Source organism: Mus caroli, unplaced genomic scaffold, assembly GCF_978045245.1.
Source record: "Mus caroli unplaced genomic scaffold, Mus_caroli_1 scaffold_13, whole genome shotgun sequence".
Classification (NCBI taxonomy): domain Eukaryota; kingdom Metazoa; phylum Chordata; class Mammalia; order Rodentia; family Muridae; genus Mus; species Mus caroli.
The window spans coordinates 16,308,976-16,328,675 of NW_028227268.1; the positions used below are offsets into that span (position 1 = coordinate 16,308,976).

A 19,700-nucleotide genomic window follows, 5' to 3' on the forward strand; every position below is an offset into this window, starting at 1 on the left:
CCTCTATCCTAGTGTTTACCAACGCAGCAAGTCACTAAACAGAAAGTCTCTAAATGTCTGTATGGAATGAGATTTAGTATAGGATTAAGGAAACCAACGGATATTGAGAAATGAAGTTTTAATTAGTAACGTGTAATCTCTTCAAGTAAAACAGTGTGATTATAATTTAACAACAGGCAGGTTAGGGCCTTATCACTAATAATTATTCACTAACTCACTGTAAGTAGCTATTACCTGAAATCCCTATGCAAACATTAATATTGTGTATTAACTCCTTGGTTCCCTTTTAATGTTCTATCTTACAATGTATTACTTCTACCTGCAAAAACCAATGACCATTTTTCTCTCTAGTAGTTTTTGTCTTTTCTATGGTGTGAAAGACTTCACTGAGGTGAAGAGATGTTTCAGTGTACTTTTAGTAGAGCCTCATGACAATGTCACAATGGTGATTAAATAAAAAAAATAGAACTTTTAATGTAATTATGACTCCTTCAGGTGGTGCATGCCTTTAATCCCAGCACTTGGGAGGCAGAGGCAGGCGGATTTCTGAGTTCGAGGCCAGTCTGGTCTACAGAGTGAGTTCCAGGACAGCCAGGGCTGCACAGAGAAACCCTGTCTCAGAAAAAAAAAATCATAAAGCTAATTCAAGTTACTATTCCTTAAAGTCTTCCTTTAAGGGCAGGCCAACAGTGACATACACTGCACTAGAATATGCCTTCTATGGCTACATAAGAAGTGGTAGGGCTACTGCTGAGAGCTAGGAGTCTGCTACCTTGCTGCAAAGGGACTGGATGGTGTACTTATGTGACTTCATCCTCTCTATTGTTGGGGAAGAGTTTCTGGAAACATCAATTTTTGGTAGAACAGCTGTATTGAAAAAGAAAAGGGCTTTTCACTAATGAAGGCAATGCTAAAATATGTAAATTGATGATCTAAAAACTCTAGCTCAGATATTACCCTAATAAATTTTGTGTCAGTAGTCAAAAGACAACTACTATTATGATCCAACAATTCAATTATTGTTAAGGTGAATTTGAAATGAACGCTATTTATAAACCATGCTCATAAACTTCTAACATCTAAAACCTCTCAAAATATTCCCCCATTTACATTTCTGTAAACAGACTATATAGTCCTTGAGACATAATACTTATTTTCAACTATAATAATATTCTTTAAATTGTTTATTGAAGTGTCTGGGGACTCTTGGGGGTTTCCAAGACATGTTTGGTGTCCTTAAAACTCAAGTTATTGTTATGACATTAAGAGGATATTTCCCTTTCACCATTAGTTTTTCACAATTAACTATGTAGTGGAATTTTCCACACCCTTTAAACATGTTAAAAATAAAAGATCTTCTATTTTTAAGATGAATAAACACTTATTTTATTTAATGAGTATGAGTTGTTTTCTTTTCTTGCATGTATATATGTACACCATGTGTATTCCTGGTTCCTGCAAGAGGTCAGAAGAGGATGTTGGATACCCTGAGGGGAGTTATGGATGGTGGTGAGCTACTACATGGGTGCTGAGAAACAAACTTACTGCAAGAGCACTAAGTGCCATATTTCCACGAATCATCTTTCCAGCTCTGAATAAACAGGTATTTAAATAACCTCTATTATTAAAAAAACCCTACTATTATATTTAAAAGCTGAAACTAGTACTTGATATATTAGTTTATAATATGGTAAATACCACCTCAAGTCATATAAATAAAAGGCTGTTTTTTTGTGTGTGGATATTTTCTTTATTTACATTTCCAATGCTATAGCTTTTCCTGGTCCCCCTCAAAACCCCTTATACCATCCCTCTTCCCCCTGCCCTTGTATTCCCCTACACTGGGGCATTGAGCCTTCACAGGACCAATGGCCTCTTTCTCCCACTGATGCCCAACAAAGCCATTCTCTGCTACACACATGGAGGGAGCCATGGATCCCTCCATGTGTACTCTTTGGTTGGTAGTTTAGTCCTTGGGAACTCTGGTGAGGGGTAGTCTGGCTGGTTGATATTGTTGTTCTTCCTATGGGGTTTCAAACCCCTTCAGCTTCTTTGGTCCTTTTCCTAACTCCTCCATTAGGGACTCCATGCTCAGTCCAATGGTTGGCTATGAGCATCTGCCTCTGTATTTGTGAGGCTCTGGCAGAGCCTCTCAAGAGACAGCTATATCAGGCTCCTGTCAGCATGTACTTCTTGGCATCCACAATAGTGTCTGCAATTGGTGACTATATATGGGATGGATCCCCAGGTGAAGCAGTCTCTGGATGCCTTTCCTTCAGTCTCTGCTTCACCCTTTATCTCCGTATTTGCTTCCATGAGTATTTTGTTACTCCTTCTAAGAAGGATCGAAGTACCCACACTTTGGTCTTCCTTCTTCTTGAGTGTCATGTGGTCTGTGAATTGTATCTTCAGTATTCTGAGCTTTTGGGCTAATATCCACTTATCAGTAAGTGTAAACTATGTGTGTTCTTTTGTGATTGGGTTATCTCACTCAGGATATTTTCTAGTTCCATCCATTTGCCTAAGAATTTCATGAAGTCATTATTTTTAATAGCTGAGTAGTATTCCATTGTGTAAATGTACCACATTTTCTGTATCCATTCCTCTGTTGAAGGACATCTGGGTTCTTTCCAGCTTCTGGCTATTATAAATAAAGCTGCTATGAACATAGTGTAGAATGTGTCCTTGTTATACACTGGAACACCTTTTGGGTATATGCCCAGCTTTTTAGAATCCTAAATAATGTCAGAGCATAGGTATATGGGTATGCACAGTGAACATATTTCAGGCAGTTTTAATACTTAAAATCAGTTGGTCAATATATTTAGTTCCCACTGAATATACTACAGGTGCATATCAATACATGCATCTTTAAATACTCAGCATTACATATTATTAGAATTTTTGCTAAAAAAAACCCCCTATTTCTGGCTGGAGACATGGCCCAGTGGCTAAGAGTATTTGCCGATCTTGCAGAGGACTAGACTTCGGTTCTGAGCACCCACGTGGAGCAGCTCACAATCTCCACTAACTTCAGCTTTAGGGGATCTGAACCTTTTGTTGGCCTTAGTGGGCACCTGCATACATATACACATACATCCACACTCACACATACACACACAAAACAAAACCCTATTACATGGGAATGTAGCTTAGCGGCATGTGTGAAGCTCTAGGTTCAGTTTTCAGAACAGCTAGACCAAAACAAACAAAACAAATTCTATTTCATAAAACTTAAATAATACTTTAAAATATGAACACACACAGTGTGTGTGTCTATGTGTCTCAATGAGCAGGTGGAGGTAAGAGGATAGCTTTTAAGAGTAAGTTCTCTTCATCCACATGTGGGTCCCCAGGATTAAAATCAGGTCTCCAGACCTGGGGTAAGTGCCTTTATCTGCGGAGCCATCTCACTGGCCTCTAGAAATACATAATACTGAAATCATCTTCAATCATTTTATTTTTTGGCGGGGCACAAGATAATTTTACTTCAACTATAATTAGGAAAAATATTTCAAACTGAAATCTGACTATAAATTGTCTGTTTGAAGATGATGGATATCAAGAAAACAATTTGATTATGAACCTAAAGGAAGATGGAAAGTTTTATATATAGTAATCCTAAGTTATAAAGAATTGCTAAGATGGTCTATAGTCTGTCCAAGTTAAGTTTGCTTTCTTTTCTTTTTTCTTTCTTTTTTATTATTGGGTATTTATTTCATTTACATTTCCAATGCTATCCCAAAAGTCCCCCCCACCCTCCCACACCCACTCCCCCACCCACCCACTCCCACCTCTTGGCCCTGGTGTTCCCCTGTACTGAGGCATATAAAGTCGGCATGACTAATAGGCCTCTCTTTCCACTGATGGCCGACCAGGCCATCTTCTGATAAATATGCAGCTAGAGACACGAGCTCTGGGGGTGGGTACTGGTTAGTTCATATTGTTGTTCCACCTATAGGGTTGCAGATCCCCCAAGCTTCCTGGGTACTTCCTCCAGCTCCTCCATTGGGGGCTCTGTGATCCATCCAATAGCTGACTGTGAGCATCCACTTCTGTGTTTGCTAGGCCCCGGCACAGTCTCACAAGAGACAGCTATGTCAGGGTCCTTTCAGCAAAATATTGCTAGTATATGCAGTGGTGTCAATGTTTGGAGGCTGATTATGTGATGGATCGCCGGGTTAGCAGTCTCTAGATGGTCCATCATTTCGTCTCAGCTTCAAACTCTGTCTCTGTAGCTCCTTCCATGGGTGCCTTGCTCCCAATTCCAAGAAGGGGCAAAGTATCCACACTTGGTCTTTGTTCTTCCTGAGCTTCATGTGTTTCGCAAATTGTATCTTATATCTTGGGTATTCTAAGTTTCTGGGCTAATATCCACTTATCAGTGAGTACATATCATGTAAGTTCTTTTGTGATTGAGTTACCTCACTCAGGATGATGCCCTCCAGGTCCATCCATTTGCCTAGGAATTTCATAAATTCATTCGTTTTAATATCTGAGTAGTAGTCCATTGTGTAAAATGTACCACATTTTCTGTATCGATTCCTCTGTTGAGAGGCATCTGGGTTCTTTGCAGCTTCTGGCTATTATAAATAAGGCTGCTATGAACATAGTGTAGCATGTGTCCTTCTTACTGGTTGGAACATCTTCTGGATATGTGCACAGGAGAGGTATTGTGTGATCCTCTGGTAGTACTATGTCCAATTTTTTGAGGAACAGCCAGACTGATTTCCAGAGTGGTTGTACAAGCTTGCAATCCCACCAACAATGGAGGAGTGTTCCTCTTTCTCCACATCCTCGCCAGCATCTGCTGTCACCTGACGTTTTGATTTTAGCCATTCTGACTGGTGTGAGGTGGAATCTCAGGGTTGTTTTGATTTGCATTTCCCTGTTGATTAAGGATGCTGAACATTATTTCACGTGCTTCTCAGCCATTCGGTATTCCTCAGGTGAGAATTCTTTGTTTAGCTCTGAGCCCTATTTTTTAATGGGGTTATTTGATTTTCTGGAGTCCACCTTCTTGAGTTTTTTTTTTTTTTTTTTTTTTAATATATATTGGATATTAGTCCCCTATCCGATTTGGGATAGGTAAAGATCCTTTCCCAATCTGTTGGTGGCCTTTTTGACTTATTGACGGGGTCTTTTGCCTTACAGAAGCTTTGCAATTTTATGAGGTCACATTTGTTGATTCTTTTTTTTTAATTTTTAATATTTTTATTACATATTTTCCTCAGTTACATTTCCAATGCTATCCCAAAAGTCCCCCATAGCGCCCCCCACTTCCCTACCCACCCATTCCCATTCTTTTGGCCCTGGCATTCCCCTATATTGGGGCATCTTACAGGAGAAGCCATTGCTGTTCTATTCAGGAATTTTCCCCCTGTGTCCATATCTTTGAGGCTTCCCCCCACTTTCTCCTCTATAAGTTTCAGTGTCTCTGGTTTTATGTGGAGTTCCTTAATCCACTTAGATTTGACCTTAGTACAAGGAGATAGGAATGGATCAATTCGCATTCTTCTACATGATAACTGCCAGTTGTGCCAGCACCATTTGTTAAAAATGCTCTTTTCCACTGAATGGTTTTAGCTCTCGTGTCAAAGATCAAGTGACCATAGGTGTGTGGGTTCATTTCTGGGTCTTCAATTCTATTCCATTGGTCTACTTGTTTGTTGCTATAATAGTACCATGCAGTTTTTATCACAATTGCTCTGTAGTACAGCTTTAGGTTAGGCATGGTACTTCCACCAGAGGTTCTTTTATCCTTGAGAAGAGTTTTTGCTATCCTAGGTTTTTTTCTTATTCCAGATGAATTTTCAAATTGTCCTTTCTAATTCATTGAAGAATTGAGTTGGAATTTTGATGGGGATTGCATTGAATCTGTAGATTGCTTTTGGCAAAATAGCCATTTTTACTATATTGATCCTGCCAATCCATGAGCATGGGAGATATTTACATCTTCTGAAATCTCTAATTTCTTTCTTTAGAGACTTGAAGTTCTTATTATGCAGATCTTTCACTTCCTTAGTTAGAGTCACTCCAAGGTATTTTATATTATTTGTGACTATTTTGAAGGGTGTTGTTTCCCTAATTTCTTTCTCAGACTGTTTATCCTTTGTGTAGAGAAAGGCCATTTACTTGTTTGAGTTAATTTTATATCCAGATACTTCATTGAACCTGCTTATCAGGCTTAGGAGTTCTCTGGTGGATTTTTTAGGGTCACTTATATATACTATCATATCATCTGCAAAAAGTGATATTTTGACTTCTTCCTTTCCAATTTATATCCCCTTGATCTCCATTTGTTGTCAAATTGCTCTGGCTAGGACTTCAAGTATAATGTTGAATAGGTAGGGAGAAAGTGGGCAGCCTTGTCTAGTCCCTGATTTTAGTGGGATTGCTTCCAGCTTCTCACCATTTCCTTTGATTTTGGCTACTGGTTTGCTATAGATTGCTTTTATCATTTTTAGGTATGGATGGGCCTTGAATTCCTGATCTTTCCAAGACTTTTATCATGAATGGGTGTTGGATTTTATCAAATGCTTTTTCCGCATCTAATGAGATGATCATGTGGTTTTTGTCTTTGAGTTTGTTTATATAATGGATTACATTGATGGATTCCCGTATATTAAACCATCCCTGCATCCCTGGAATGAAACCTACTTGTTCAGGATGAATGATTGTTTTGATGTGTTCTTGGATTCGATTAATGAGAATTTTATTGAGTATTTTTGCATTGATATTCATAAGGGAAATTGGTCTGAAGTTCTCTATCTTTGTTGGGTCTTTCTGTGGTTTAGGTATCAGAGTAATTGTGGCTTCATAAAATGAGTTGGGTAGAGTACATTCTGCTTCTATTTTGTGCAATAGTTTGTGAAGAACTGGAATTAGATCTTCTTTGAAGGTCTGACAGAACTCTGCACTAAACCCATCTGGTCCTGGGTTTTTTTTTTTTTGGTTGGGAGACTATTAATGACTGCTTCTATTTCTTTAGGGGATATGGGACTGTTTAGATCATTAACCTGACCCTGATTTAACTTTGGTACCTGGTATCTGTCTAGAAACTTGTCCATTTCATCCAGGTTCTCCAGTTTTGTTGAGTATAGCCTTTTGTAGAAGGATCTGATGGTGTTTTGGATTTCGTCATGATCTGTTGTTATGTCTCCCTTTTCATTTCTGATTTTGTTAATTAGGATTGCTCTCCCTGTGCCCTTTAGTGAGTCTGGCTAAGGGTTTATCTATCTTGTTGATTTTCTCAAAGAACCAGCTCCTCTTTTGGTTGATTCTTTGAATAGTTCTTCTTGTTTCCACTTGGTTGATTTCGCCCCTGAGTTTGATTATTTCCTGTCGTCTACTCCTCTTGGGTGAATTTGCTTTCTCTTTTTTAGAGCTTTTCGGTGTGTTGTGTACCTGCTAGTGTGTGCTCTCTCTAGTTTCTTTCTGGAGGCAATCAGAGCTATGAGTTTCCCTCTTAGAAATGCTTTCATTGTGTCCCATAAGTTTGGGTATGTTATGGCTTCATTTTCATTAAACTCTAAAAAGTCTTTAATTTCTTTCTTTATTCCTTCCTTGACCAAGGTATCATTGAGAAGAGTGTTGTTCAGTTTCCATGTGAATGTTGGCTTTCTATTATTTATTTTGTTGTTGAAGATCAGCCTTAGTCCATGGTGATATGATTGGATGCATGGGACTATTTCAATATTTTTGTATCTGTTGAGGCCTGTTTTGTGACCAATTATATGGTCAGTTTTGAAGAAGGTACCATGAGGTGCTGAGAAGAAGGTATATCCTTTTGTTTTAGGATAAAATTTTCTGTAGATATATGTTAGATCCATTTGTTTCATAACTTCTGTTAGTTTAACTGTGTCCCTGTTTAGTTTCTGTTTCCATGATCTGTCCATTGGTGAAAGTGGTGTGTTGAAGTCTCCCACTATTATTGTGTGAGGTGCAATGTGTGCTTTGAGCTTTACTAAAGTTTCTTTAATGAATTTGGCTGACCTTGCATATGGAGCATAGATAGTCAGAATTGAGAGTTCCTCTTGGAAGATTTTACCTTTGATGAGTATGAAGTGCCCCTCCTTGTCTTTTTTGATAACTTTGGGTTGGAAGTCGATTTTATTAGATATTAGAATGGCTACTCCAGCTTGTTTCTTCAGACCATTTACTTGGAAAATTGTTTTCCAGCCTTTCTTTTTTTTTTTTTTTTCCAGCCTTTCATTCTGAGGGAGTGTCTGTCTTTTTCCCTGAGATGGGTTTCCTGTAAGCAGCAGAATGTTGGGTCATATTTGTGTAGCCAGTCTGTTATTCTATGTCTTTTTATTGGGGAATTGAGTCCATTGATATTAAGGAAAAGTAATTGTTGCTTCCTATTATTTTTCTTGTTAAAGTTGGCATTCTGTTTTTGTGGTTGTCTTTTTTTTAGGTGTGTTAAAGGATTACTTTCTTGCTTTTTCTAGGGCGTGGTTTCTGTCCTTTTATTGTTTTTTTTTCTGTTATTATCCTTTGGAGGGCTGGATTCGTGGAAAGATAATGTGTGACTTTGGTTTTGTTGTGGAATACTTTGGTTTCTCCATCTATGGTAATTGAAAGTTTGGCTGGGTATAGTAGCCTGGGCTGGCATTTGTGTTCTCTTAGTGTCTGTATAACATCTGTCCAGGATCTTCTGGCTTTCATAGTGTGTGGTGAAAAGTCTGGGGTAATTCTGATAGGCCTGCCTTTATATGTTACTTGACCTTTTCCCCTTACTGCTTTTAATAGTCTATCTTTATTTAGTGCATTTGTTGTTCTGATTATTATGTGTCAGGAGGAATTTCTTTTCTGGTCCCGTCTATTTGGAGTTCTGTAAGCTTCTTGTATGATCATGGGCATGTCTTTCTTTAGGTTTGGGAAGTTTTCTTCTATAATTTTGTTGAAGATATTTGCTGGCCCTTTAAGTTGAAAATCTTCATTCTCATCTACTCCTATTATCTGTAGGTTTGGTCTTCTCATTGTGTCCTGGATTTCCTGGATGTTTTGAGTTAGGATCTTGTTGCATTATACATTGTCTTTGATTGTTGTGCCGATGTTCTCTATGGAATCTTCTGCACCTGAGATTCTTTCTTCCATCTCTTGTATTCTGTTGCTGATGTGTGCATCTATGGTTCCAGATTTCTTACCTAGGGTTTCTATCTCCAGCGTTGCTTCACTTTGGGTTTTCTTTATTGTGTCCACTTCCCTTTTTAGGTCTAGTATGGTTTTGTTCATTTCCATCACCTGTTTGGATGTGTTTTCCTGTTTTTCTTTAAGGACTTGTAACTCTTTAGCAGTGTTCTCCTGTATTTCTTTAAGTGAGTTATTAAAAGTCCTTCTTGATGTCCTCAACCATCATCATGATATATGCCTTTAAATCTGGGTCTAGCTTTTCGGGTGTGTTGAGGTACCCAGGACTGGCTGAGGTGGGAGTGCTGGGTTCTGATGATGGTGAGTGGTCTTGGTTTCTGTTAGTAAGATTCTTACATCTGCCTTTCACCATCTGGTAATCTCTGGAGTCAGTTGTTATAGTTGTCTCTGGTTAGAGCTTGTTCCTTTCGTGATTCTGTTAGCCTCTACCAGCAGAACTGGGAGACTAGCTCTCTTCTGAGTTTCAGTGGTTAGAACACTCTCTGCAGGCAAGCTCTCCTCTTGCAAAGAAGGTGCACAGATATCTGTTGTTCGGATTTGCCTCCTGGCAGAATATGAAGGCCTGAAACAGGGCCTGTCCCAGAAGCCGTTAGCTTCTGTTGTCCACACTCTCACCTGTGCAGACTAGTCTTGGCAGGATCCGGGAATGAAGATGGCTCCCGCAGATGCTCTGGCAAAGCCCTCCCCGGTGGGGTGGACACCTCTCCTCTGGCAGGGAAGGTTCCCGGATGTCTGGAGCCTGATACGGGGCCTGCCTTAGAACCTCTGTGACTCTTTCCTGACCCAGAAGCTGCTAGCTTCTGTAGTTCACATTCTCACCTGTGCAGACTAGTCTTGGCAGGATCCGGGAACCAAGAGGACTCCAGCAGATGTTCCGGCAACAGCCTTGCTTTCTTTTTTCATCACTGTTCTTTATTTCATATAAGTCATTCAATTTCTTTTTTTTTAAAATTTTTAATATTTTTATTACATATTTTCCTCAATTACATTTCCAATGCTATCCCAAAAGTCCCCCATAGCGCCACCCACTTCCCTACCCACCCATTCCCATTCTTTTGGCCCTGGCATTCCCCTATATTGGGGCATATAAAGTTTGCAAGTCCAATGGGCCTCTCTTTCCATTGATGGCCGACTAGGCCATCTTTCGATACATATGCAGCTAGAGACAAGAGCTCCGGGGTTCTGGTTAGTACATCATGTTGTTCCAACAATAGGGTTGCAGATCCCTTTAGCTCCTTGGGTACTTTCTCTAGCTTCTCCATTGGGAGCCCTGTAATACATCCAATAGCTGACTGTGAACATCCACTCCTGTGTTTGCTAGGCCCCGGCATCGTCTCACAAGAGACAGCTATATTTGGGTCCTTTCAGCAAAATCTTTCTAGTGTATGCAATGGTGTCAGCATTTAGAAGCTGATTATGGGATGGATCCCTGGATACGGCAGTCTCTACATGGTCCATCCTTTCATCACAGCTACGAACTTTGTCTCTGTAACTCCTTCCCTGGGTGTTTTGTTCCCAATTCTAAGAAGGGGCACAGTGTCCACACTTTGGTCTTCATTCTTCTTGAGTTTCATGCGTTTAGCAAATTGTATCTTATATCTTGGGTATCCAAAGTTTTGGGCTAATATCCACTTATCAGTGAATACATATTGTGTGAGTTCTTTTGTGATTGTGTTACTTCACTCAAGATGATGCCCTCCAGGTCCATCCATTTGGCTAGGAATTTCATAAATTCATTCTTTTTAATAGCTGAGTAGTACTCCATTGTGTAAATGTACCATAATTTCTGTATCCATTCCTCTGTTGAGGGACATCTGGGTTCTTTCCAGCTTCTGGCTATTATAAATAGGGCTGCTATGAACATAGTGGAGCATGTGTCCTTTTTACCGGTTGGGACATCTTTTGGATATATGCCCAGGAGAGGTATTGCTGGATCCTCCGGTAGTACTATGTCCAATTTTCTGAGGAACAGCCAGACTGATTTCCAGAGTGGTTGTACAAGCTTGCAATCCCACCAACAATGGAGGAGTGTTCCTCTTTCTCCACATCCTCGCCAGCATCTGCTGTCACCTGAATTTTTGATATTAGCCATTCTGACTGGTGTGAGGTGGAATCTCAGGGTTGTTTTAATTTGCATTTCCCTGATGATTAAGGATGTTGAACATTTTTTCAGGTGCTTCTCTGCCATTCGGTATTCCTCAGGTGAGAATTCTTTGTTCAGTTCTGAGCCCCATTTTTTAATGGGGTTATTTGACTTTCTGGAGTCCACCTTCTTGAGTTCTTTATATATATTGGATATTAGTCCCTTATCTGATTTAGGATAGGTGAAGATCCTTTCCCAATCTGTTGGTGGTTTTTTTGTCTTATTGATGGTGTCTTTAGCCTTGCAGAAGCTTTGCAGTTTCATGAGATCCCACTTGTCAATTCTCGATCTTACAGCACAAGCCATTACTGTTCTATTCAAGAATTTTTCCCCTGTGCCCATATCTTCAAGGCTTTTCCCCACTTTCTCCTCTATAAGTTTCAGTGTCTCTGGTTTTATGTGAAGTTCCTTGATCCACTTAGACTTGACCTTAGTACAAGGAGATAGGAATGGATCGATTCGCATTCTTCTACATGTTAACAACCAGTTGTGCCAGCACCATTTGTTGAAAATGCTGTCTTTCTTCCACTGGATGTTTTTAGCTCCCTTGTCGAAGATCAAGTGACCGTAGGTGTGTGGGTTCATTTCTGGGTCTTCAATTCTATTCCATTGGTCTATTGGTCTGTCACTATACCAGTACCATGCAGTTTTTATCACAATTGCTCTGTAGTAGAGCTTTAGGTCCGGCATGGTGATTCCACCAGAGGTTCTTTTATCCTTGAGAAGAGTTTTTGCTATCCTAGGTTTTTTGTTATTCCAGATGAAATTGCAGATTGCACTTTCTAATTCGTTGAAGAATTGATTTGGAATTTTGATGGGGATTGCATTGAATCTGTAGATTGCTTTTGGCAAGATAGCCATTTTTACAATGTTGATCCTGCCAATTCATGAGCATGGGAGATCTTTCCATCTTCTGAGATCTTCTATAATTTCTTTCTTCAGAGACTTGAAGTTTTTATTATACAGATCTTTCACTTCCTTAGTTAGAGTCACACCAAGATATTTTATATTATTTGTGACTATTGAGAAGGGTGTTGTTTCCCTAATTTCTTTCTCAGCCTGTTTATTCTTTGTGTAGAGAAAGGCCATTGATTGTTTGAGTTAATTTTATATCCAGCTACTTCACCGAAGCTGTTTATCAGGCTTAGGAGTTCTCTGGTAGAATTTTTAGGGTCACTTATATATACTATCATATCATCTGCAAAAAGTGATATTTTGACTTCATCTTTTCCAATTTGTATCCCTTTGATCTCCTTTTGTTGTCGAATTGCTCTGGCTAGGACTTCAAGTACAATGTTGAATAGGTATGGAGAAAGTGGACAGCCTTGTCTAGTCCCTGATTTTAGAGGGATTGCTTCAAGCTTCTGACCATTTACTTTGATGTTGGCTACTGGATTGCTGTAGATTGCTTTTATCATGTTTAGGTATGGGCCTTGAATTCCTGATCTTTCCAAGACTTTTATCATGAATGGGTGTTGGATCTTGTCAAATGCTTTTTCCACATCTAACGAGATGACCATGTGGTTTTTGTCTTTGAGTTTGTTTATATACTGGATTACGTTGATGGATTTCTGTATATTGAACCATCCCTGCATCCCTGGGATGAAACCTACTTGGTCAGGATGGATGATTGTTTTGATGTGTTCTTGGATTCGGTTAGCAAGAACTTTATTGAGGATTTTTGCATCAATATTCATAAGGGATATTGGTCTGAAGTTTTCTATCTTTGTTGGTCTTTTTGTGGTTTAAGTATCAGAGTAATTGTGGCTTCATAGAATGAGTTGGGTAGAGTACCTTCTGTTTCTATTTTGTGGAATAGTTTGTGAAGAACTGGGATTAGATCTTCTTTGAAGGTCTGATAGAACTCTGCACTAAACCCATCTGTTCCTGGGCTTTTTTTAGTTGGGAGACTATTAATGACTGCTTCTATTTCTTTGGGGGATATAGGGCTGTTTAGATCATTAACCTGATCTTGATTCAACTTTGGTACCTGGTATCTGTCTAGGAACTTCTCCATTTCATCCAGGTTCTCCAGTTTTGTTGAGTATAGCCTTTGGTAGAAGGATCTGATGGTGTTTTGGATGTCTTCAGGATCTGTTGTTATGTCTCCTTTTTCATTTCTGATTTTGTTAATTAGGATGCTTTCCCTGTACCCTTTAGTGAGTCTGGCTAAGGGTTTATCTATCTTGTTGATTTTCTCAAAGAACCAGCTCCTCGTTTGGTTGATTCTTTGAATAGTTCTTCTTGTTTCAATTTGGTTGCTTTCACCCCTGAGTTTGCTTATTTCCTGCCGTCTACTCCTCTTGGGTGAATTTGCTTCCTTTTTTTCTAGAGCTTTTAGGTATGTTGTCGAGATGCTAGTGTGTGCTCTCTCTAGTTTCTTTTTGGAGGCACTCAGAGCTATGAGTTTCCCTCTTAGAAATGCTTTCATTGCATCCCATAAGTTTGGGTATGTTGTGGCTTCATTTTCATTGAACTTTAAAAAGTCCTTAATTTCTTTCTTTATTCCTTCTTTGACCAAGGTATCATTGAGAAGAGTGTTGTTCAGTTTCCACGTGAAGGTTGGCTTTCTATTATTTATTTTGTTATTGAAGATCAGCCTTAGTCCATGGTGATCTGATAGGATGCATGGGACAATTTCAATATTTTTGTATCTGTTGAGGCCTGTTTTGTGACCAATTATGTGTTCAATTTTGGAGAAGGTACCATGAGGTGCTGAGAAGAAGGTATATCCTTTTGTTTTAGGATAGAATGTTCTGTAGATGTCTGCCAGATCCATTTGATTCATAATTTCTCTTAGTTTCTCTGTGTCCCTGTTTAGTTTCTGTTTCCCTGATCTGTCCATTGGTGAAAGTGGTGTGTTGAAGTCTCCCACTATTATTGTATGAGGTGCAATGTGTGCTTTGAGATTTACTAAAGTTTCTTTAATGAATGTGGCTGCCTTTGTATTTGGAGCATAGATATTCAGGATTGATAGTTCCTCTTGGAGGATTTTACCTTTGATGAGTATGAAGTGTCCCTCCCTGTCTTTTTTAATGACTTTGGGTTGGAAGTCAATCTTATCAGATATTAGAATGGCTACTCCAGCTTGTTTCTTCATACCATTTGCTTGGAAAATTGTTTTCCAGCCTTTCATTCTGAGGTAGTGTCTATCTTTTTCTCTGAGATGAGTTTCCTGTAAGCAGCAAAATGTTGGGTCTTGTTTGTGTAGCCAGTTTGTTAGTCTATGTCTTTTTATCGGGGAGTTGAGTCCATTGATATTAAGAGATATTAAGGAAAAGTAATTGTTGTTTCCTGTTATTTTTGTTGTTAAAGTTGGCATTCTGTTCATGTGGCTGTCTTCTTTTAGGTTTGTTGAGGGATTACCTTCTTCTTGTTTCTAGGGCGTGGTTCCTGTCCTTGTATTGGTTTTTTTCTGTTATTATCCTTTGAAGGGCTGGATTCGTGGAGAGATAATGTGTGAATTTGGTTTTGTCGTGGAATACTTTGGTTTCTCCATCTATGTTAATTGAGAGTTTGGCTGGGTATAGTAGCCTGGGCTGGAATTTGTGTTCTTTTAGTGTCTGTATAACATCCGTCCAGGATCTTCTGGCATCATAGTCTGTGGTGAAAAATCTGGTGTAATTCTGATAGGTTTGCCTTTATATGTTACTTGGCCTTTTTCTCTTACTGCTTTTAGTATTCTATCTTTATTTAGAGCATTTGTTGTTCTGATTATTATGTGTCGGGAGGTATTTCTTTTCTGGTCCAGTCTATTTGGAGTTCGGTAGGCTTCTTGTATGTTCATGGGCATCTCTTTCTTTAGATTTGGGAAGTTTTCTTCTATAATTTTGTTGAAGATGTTTGCTGGTCCTTTGAGTTGAAAATCTTCATTCTCATCCACTCCTATTATCCGTAGGTTTGGTCTTCTCATTGCGTCCTGTATTTCTTGGATGTTTTGAGTTAGGATCTTTTTGCATTTTACATTTTCCTTGATTGTTGTGCCGATGTTCTCTATGGAATCTTCTGCACCTGAGATTCTCTCTTCCATCTCTTGTATTCTGTTGCTGATGCTCGTATCTATGGTTCCAGATTTCTTTCCTAGGGTTTCTATCTCCAGTGTTGCCTCATTTTGGGTTTTCTTTATTGTGTCTACTTCCCTTTTTAGGTCTAGTATGGTTTTGTTCATTTCCATCATCTGTTTGGATGTGTTTTCCTGTTTTTCTGTAAGGACTTCTACCTGTTTGATTATGTTATCCTGTTTTTCTTTAAGGATTTGTAACTATTTAGCAGTGTTCTCCTGCAATTCTTTAAGGGATTTTTGTGCTTCCTCTTTACTGTCTTCTACCTGTTTACCAGTGTTCCTTTGTATTTCTTTAAGTGTGTTATTAAAGTCCTTCTTGAAGTCCTCTATCATCATCAGGAGATATGCTTTTAGATCCGTGTCTAGCTTTTCCGGTGTGTTGGGGTGCCCTGGGCGAAGTGGGAGTGCTCGGTTCTGATGATGGTGAGTGGTCTTGGTTTCTGTTAGTAAGATTATTACGTTTACCTTTCGCCATCTGGTAATCTCTGGGGTTAGTTGTTGTCGTTGTCACTGTTTAAAGATTGGAGCAGAAGCTGTGTTCCACTCACCAGCAGTCTCAAAATCCTGTGGCGGGGGTCGTGGGTAGCTGGCGGTATGCCGGAAGAGGCCTGTGGTCCTACTCAGGCCGGTTTTCTGCTTCCCTAACTAATGCAGTCTCAGGTCCCGCGCGCAATTGGATTGGAGCAGAAGCTGTGTTCCACTCACCAGAAGTCTTAAGATCCTGTGGCTGGTGTTGTGGGTAGCTGGCGAGTGTCAGCTGACCCTGCGCCCTAGCTACCCTGGTGCTTTTGTGACCGGAAGAGGCTTGTGGCCCTACGTAGGCCAGATTTCTGCCTCCCCAACCAAAGCAGTCTCAGGTCCCGCGTGATTGGACTGGAGCAGAAGCTGTGTTCCACTCACCAGCAGTCTCAAAATCCTGTGGCGGGGGTCGTGGGTAGCTGGCGGGTGTCAGCCGACCCTGCGCTCTAGCTAAGCTGGTGCTGGTCCGGCCGATGAGGCCTGTGGCCCTACTCAGGCCGGTTTCTGCTTCCCTAACTAATGCAGTCTCAGGTCCCGCGCGCAATTGGATTGGAGCAGAAGCTGTGTTCCACTCACCAGAAGTCTTAAGATCCTGTGGCGGGTGTTGTGGGTAGCTGGCGAGTGTCAGCCGACCCTGCGCCCTAGCTACCCCGGTGCTTTTCTGACCGGAAGAGGCTTGTGGCCCTACCGTCATTCAATTTCTTTGTACACAGTAATCAAGATTACATGTTACTTTTTGAGCTTGATTATTTTCCAGAGTATGCTAATTTTGGAGTAATGAATTAAAGTATGCTAATTTTAGAAGACCAAACTACTAAGTAAACACCCTGTCTCTTCTGGATCAAAACACTCATCTGAGAAAGTAAGTTCTAACTGATTGCTTAGTGTAAGCCTCTTGAGAAACAGAGACAACCCGAAGAGACTGAAACACTAATATAGCATCTTCACTAATGGGAAATGTCCAGCTTGAGTACTAATGTAAAGTTTTTGAAGGAGTATTAAATTAATATCATTAGAAACACTATTTTTGAGGCTTTGTAAAAATAGGTATACTTTGGAATAAAATCTATGGATGTACTTTCATTATCTGACTCTTCAAGCTAAAGCTAATAAAAAAAACTTTGTTATAATCAAGATGTAACTGATATCTGTGTAAATATCAACACCACCAGTATTGATATGCTCTTGTATCATCAAAATCTTATTACATCTTTACATACCAGAAGCATGTATGTGATTTCAAACAGCAGTGGGACTCAATATTAAAGAGGCTCTAAATTAATAGAACTGAAAGCTGTCATTTTTTCTATGTAGAATAATGCCTATAATTAGACAATGAGAAAATAAAACACTCTTATGTCTCCCAGTAATGAAATACAAAGTCATGTCAATGTAGTAGATCTGCGAACAAATCTGATGGTCTAGACAGGTCAGTAGTTGTATTCAATTTTATTTAATATTCCTGTGTATTGTGGCCCTGGACCAATAAATTATTTAGTCTTCTCATCAAATCTGTGTAAGCTTTGGGTATGAACAGTCTAAAATAGTGCTTGACACAATTCCATTGTCTTTTTGATGAGTTGTTCCATACACTTATTTATTAATTTAGTGTGTGTATGCATGTGTGGAGGTCAGCTCTCCTTCTACCATGTGGGAATCAAACTCAGGTTGTCAGGTTTCATAGCAAGCATCCTTAATCTGCTAAATCATTTCACCTTGCTAGCCCATAATTTCATTTTCTAGAAGGGAAGTAAAAAACTAAATATACTAAGCAACTAGTATATGATAAACTATAGAAATGATAAATAGTATGGAGAAAGATTAGGAACCAAACTAAAAGATTACTGACTATTGTTAATGTGACTATGGTGACATATAGTGATACAATTAGTCATTTTATGTTTCCATTTGCTTGGCTGTTATTGAAAAGCTGTGAGGAAAATGGTTTCCAGAATGGGCAGCAGGCATGGGTAAGTTCTTTCCTGTGTGAGTAATGCATGGCTTAGGGAAGGACAAAGGATAAAAGAGGCAAGCAACAACAATATGAAAATAAGCTATAAAATAAAAAAACAGGGCTATAGATTTCTAGGTATCAGAGGAATGCTATGTGTTTGTGTTAAAAGCTATCAGAGAAGGTTCATTTGAGCAAAGAGGCACAGAGAGCAGCAATCTCCACAATGAGACTATTCTCATAATAAAGTGAACGAAAAGACTATGTTCCTCTTATTGGAGCCACAGAGAATATAAATAGTCTCCTGGAATGGTTAATCTTCAGCATATCAACTTGAAGGATTGAGAATCACCATGGAGACACACCTTTGTGGAATGTCCATGAAGATATTTCCAGAAAGACTTAGCTGAGGAGAGAAGACCCGCCCTGAATGTGGATAACACCGTCCTGTAGGTTGGGCTCCTGTACTGATTACAAAGCAGAGTATGAGTTTGAGCACTGGTATTCCTGCCTCTGCTTCCTGACCATGGATGCAGTGTGTTCTGTTTCCATTCCTTCCTTGCTAGGATGAACTACACCCTCCCACTATGAGCTACAACAGCTCTTCCATCCTTAAGATGCTGTGTATTCTGCCACAAGAGGGAGGAAAATAAGTAACAGAGTGCATAAGTTAGTGAAAGGATGTTGGTTAGCTGTTGCCAGCACTGTCTGAAATACCAAGAAAATAAATGTGCTATATGTTACTAGAAACAGTCAGTAGATTAAAAATGAGAGAAATTCTAGTAAAATACAGATCAGTATACCTCCAATATGGTCAGGGCTGACGTTGGTCAACAGTTACCTCTGGCTTTTCCTCCACCAGTACTTGCTCTTTTCCATTTGGTTTCTTTCAAAATTACAACATGTTTCTATAAGAACAGTCTATTTGTGGATCTGTCTAGTTACGTATTAAAGTAGATCATCCCACTCCTTAAAAGTAAGATCAAGCTTGGGGATAGGAGAAAAAGAACTTTTTTTTTTTTTTTAGGTATTTATTTCATTTACATTTCCAATGCTATCCCAAAAGTCCCCCACCCGCTCCCCCACTCACTCCCCCACCCACTCACTCCCACTTCTTGGCCTTGGCGTTCCCCTGTACTGAGGCAGATAAAGTTTGCACAACCAGTGGGCCTCTCTTTCCACTGATGGCCGACCAGGCCATCTTCTGATACATATGCAGCTAGAGACACGAGCTCCGGGGTACTGGGTAGTTCATATTGTTGTTCCACCTATAGGGTTGCAGATCCCTTTAGCTCCTTGGGTACTTTCTCTAGCTCCTCTATTGGGGGCCCTGTGATCCATCCAATAGCTGACTGTGGGCATCCACTTCTGTGTTTGCTAGGCCCCAGCATAGTCTCACAAGAGACAGCTCTATCTGGGTCCTTTCAGCAAAATTTTGCTAGTGTATGCAATGGTGTCAGCGTTTGGAAGCTGATTATGGGATGGATCCCCGGATATGGCAGTCTCTAGATGGTCCATCATTTTGTCTCAGCTCCAAACTGTGTCTCTGTAACTCCTTCCATGGGTGTTTTGTTCCCAATTCTAAGAAAGGGCAAAGTGTCCACACTTTGGTCTTCGTTCTTCTTGAGTTTCATGTGTTTAGCAAATTGTATCTTATATCTATCTTACTAACAAAAACCAAGACCACTCACCATCATCAGAACCCTGTACTCCCACCTCAGTCAGTCCAGGGCACCCCAACACACCCGAAAACCTAGACCTGGATTTAAAGGCATATCTCATGATGATGGTAGAAGACATCAAGAAGGTCTTTAACCAAAGAATTTTTTTAAAAAAAACATTTTTTGTCCATTTCCCCTTGTTCTGAC

At 39.7% G+C, this 19,700-nt stretch overlaps 1 protein-coding gene across 9 annotated transcripts in view; it reads right to left on the reverse strand.

Annotated features, from left to right (window-relative positions):
• Positions 1-19,700, reverse strand: part of Tanc2 (tetratricopeptide repeat, ankyrin repeat and coiled-coil containing 2) — a 335,376-nt gene that overhangs the window by 109,065 nt on the left and 206,611 nt on the right. The window lies entirely within an intron of this gene.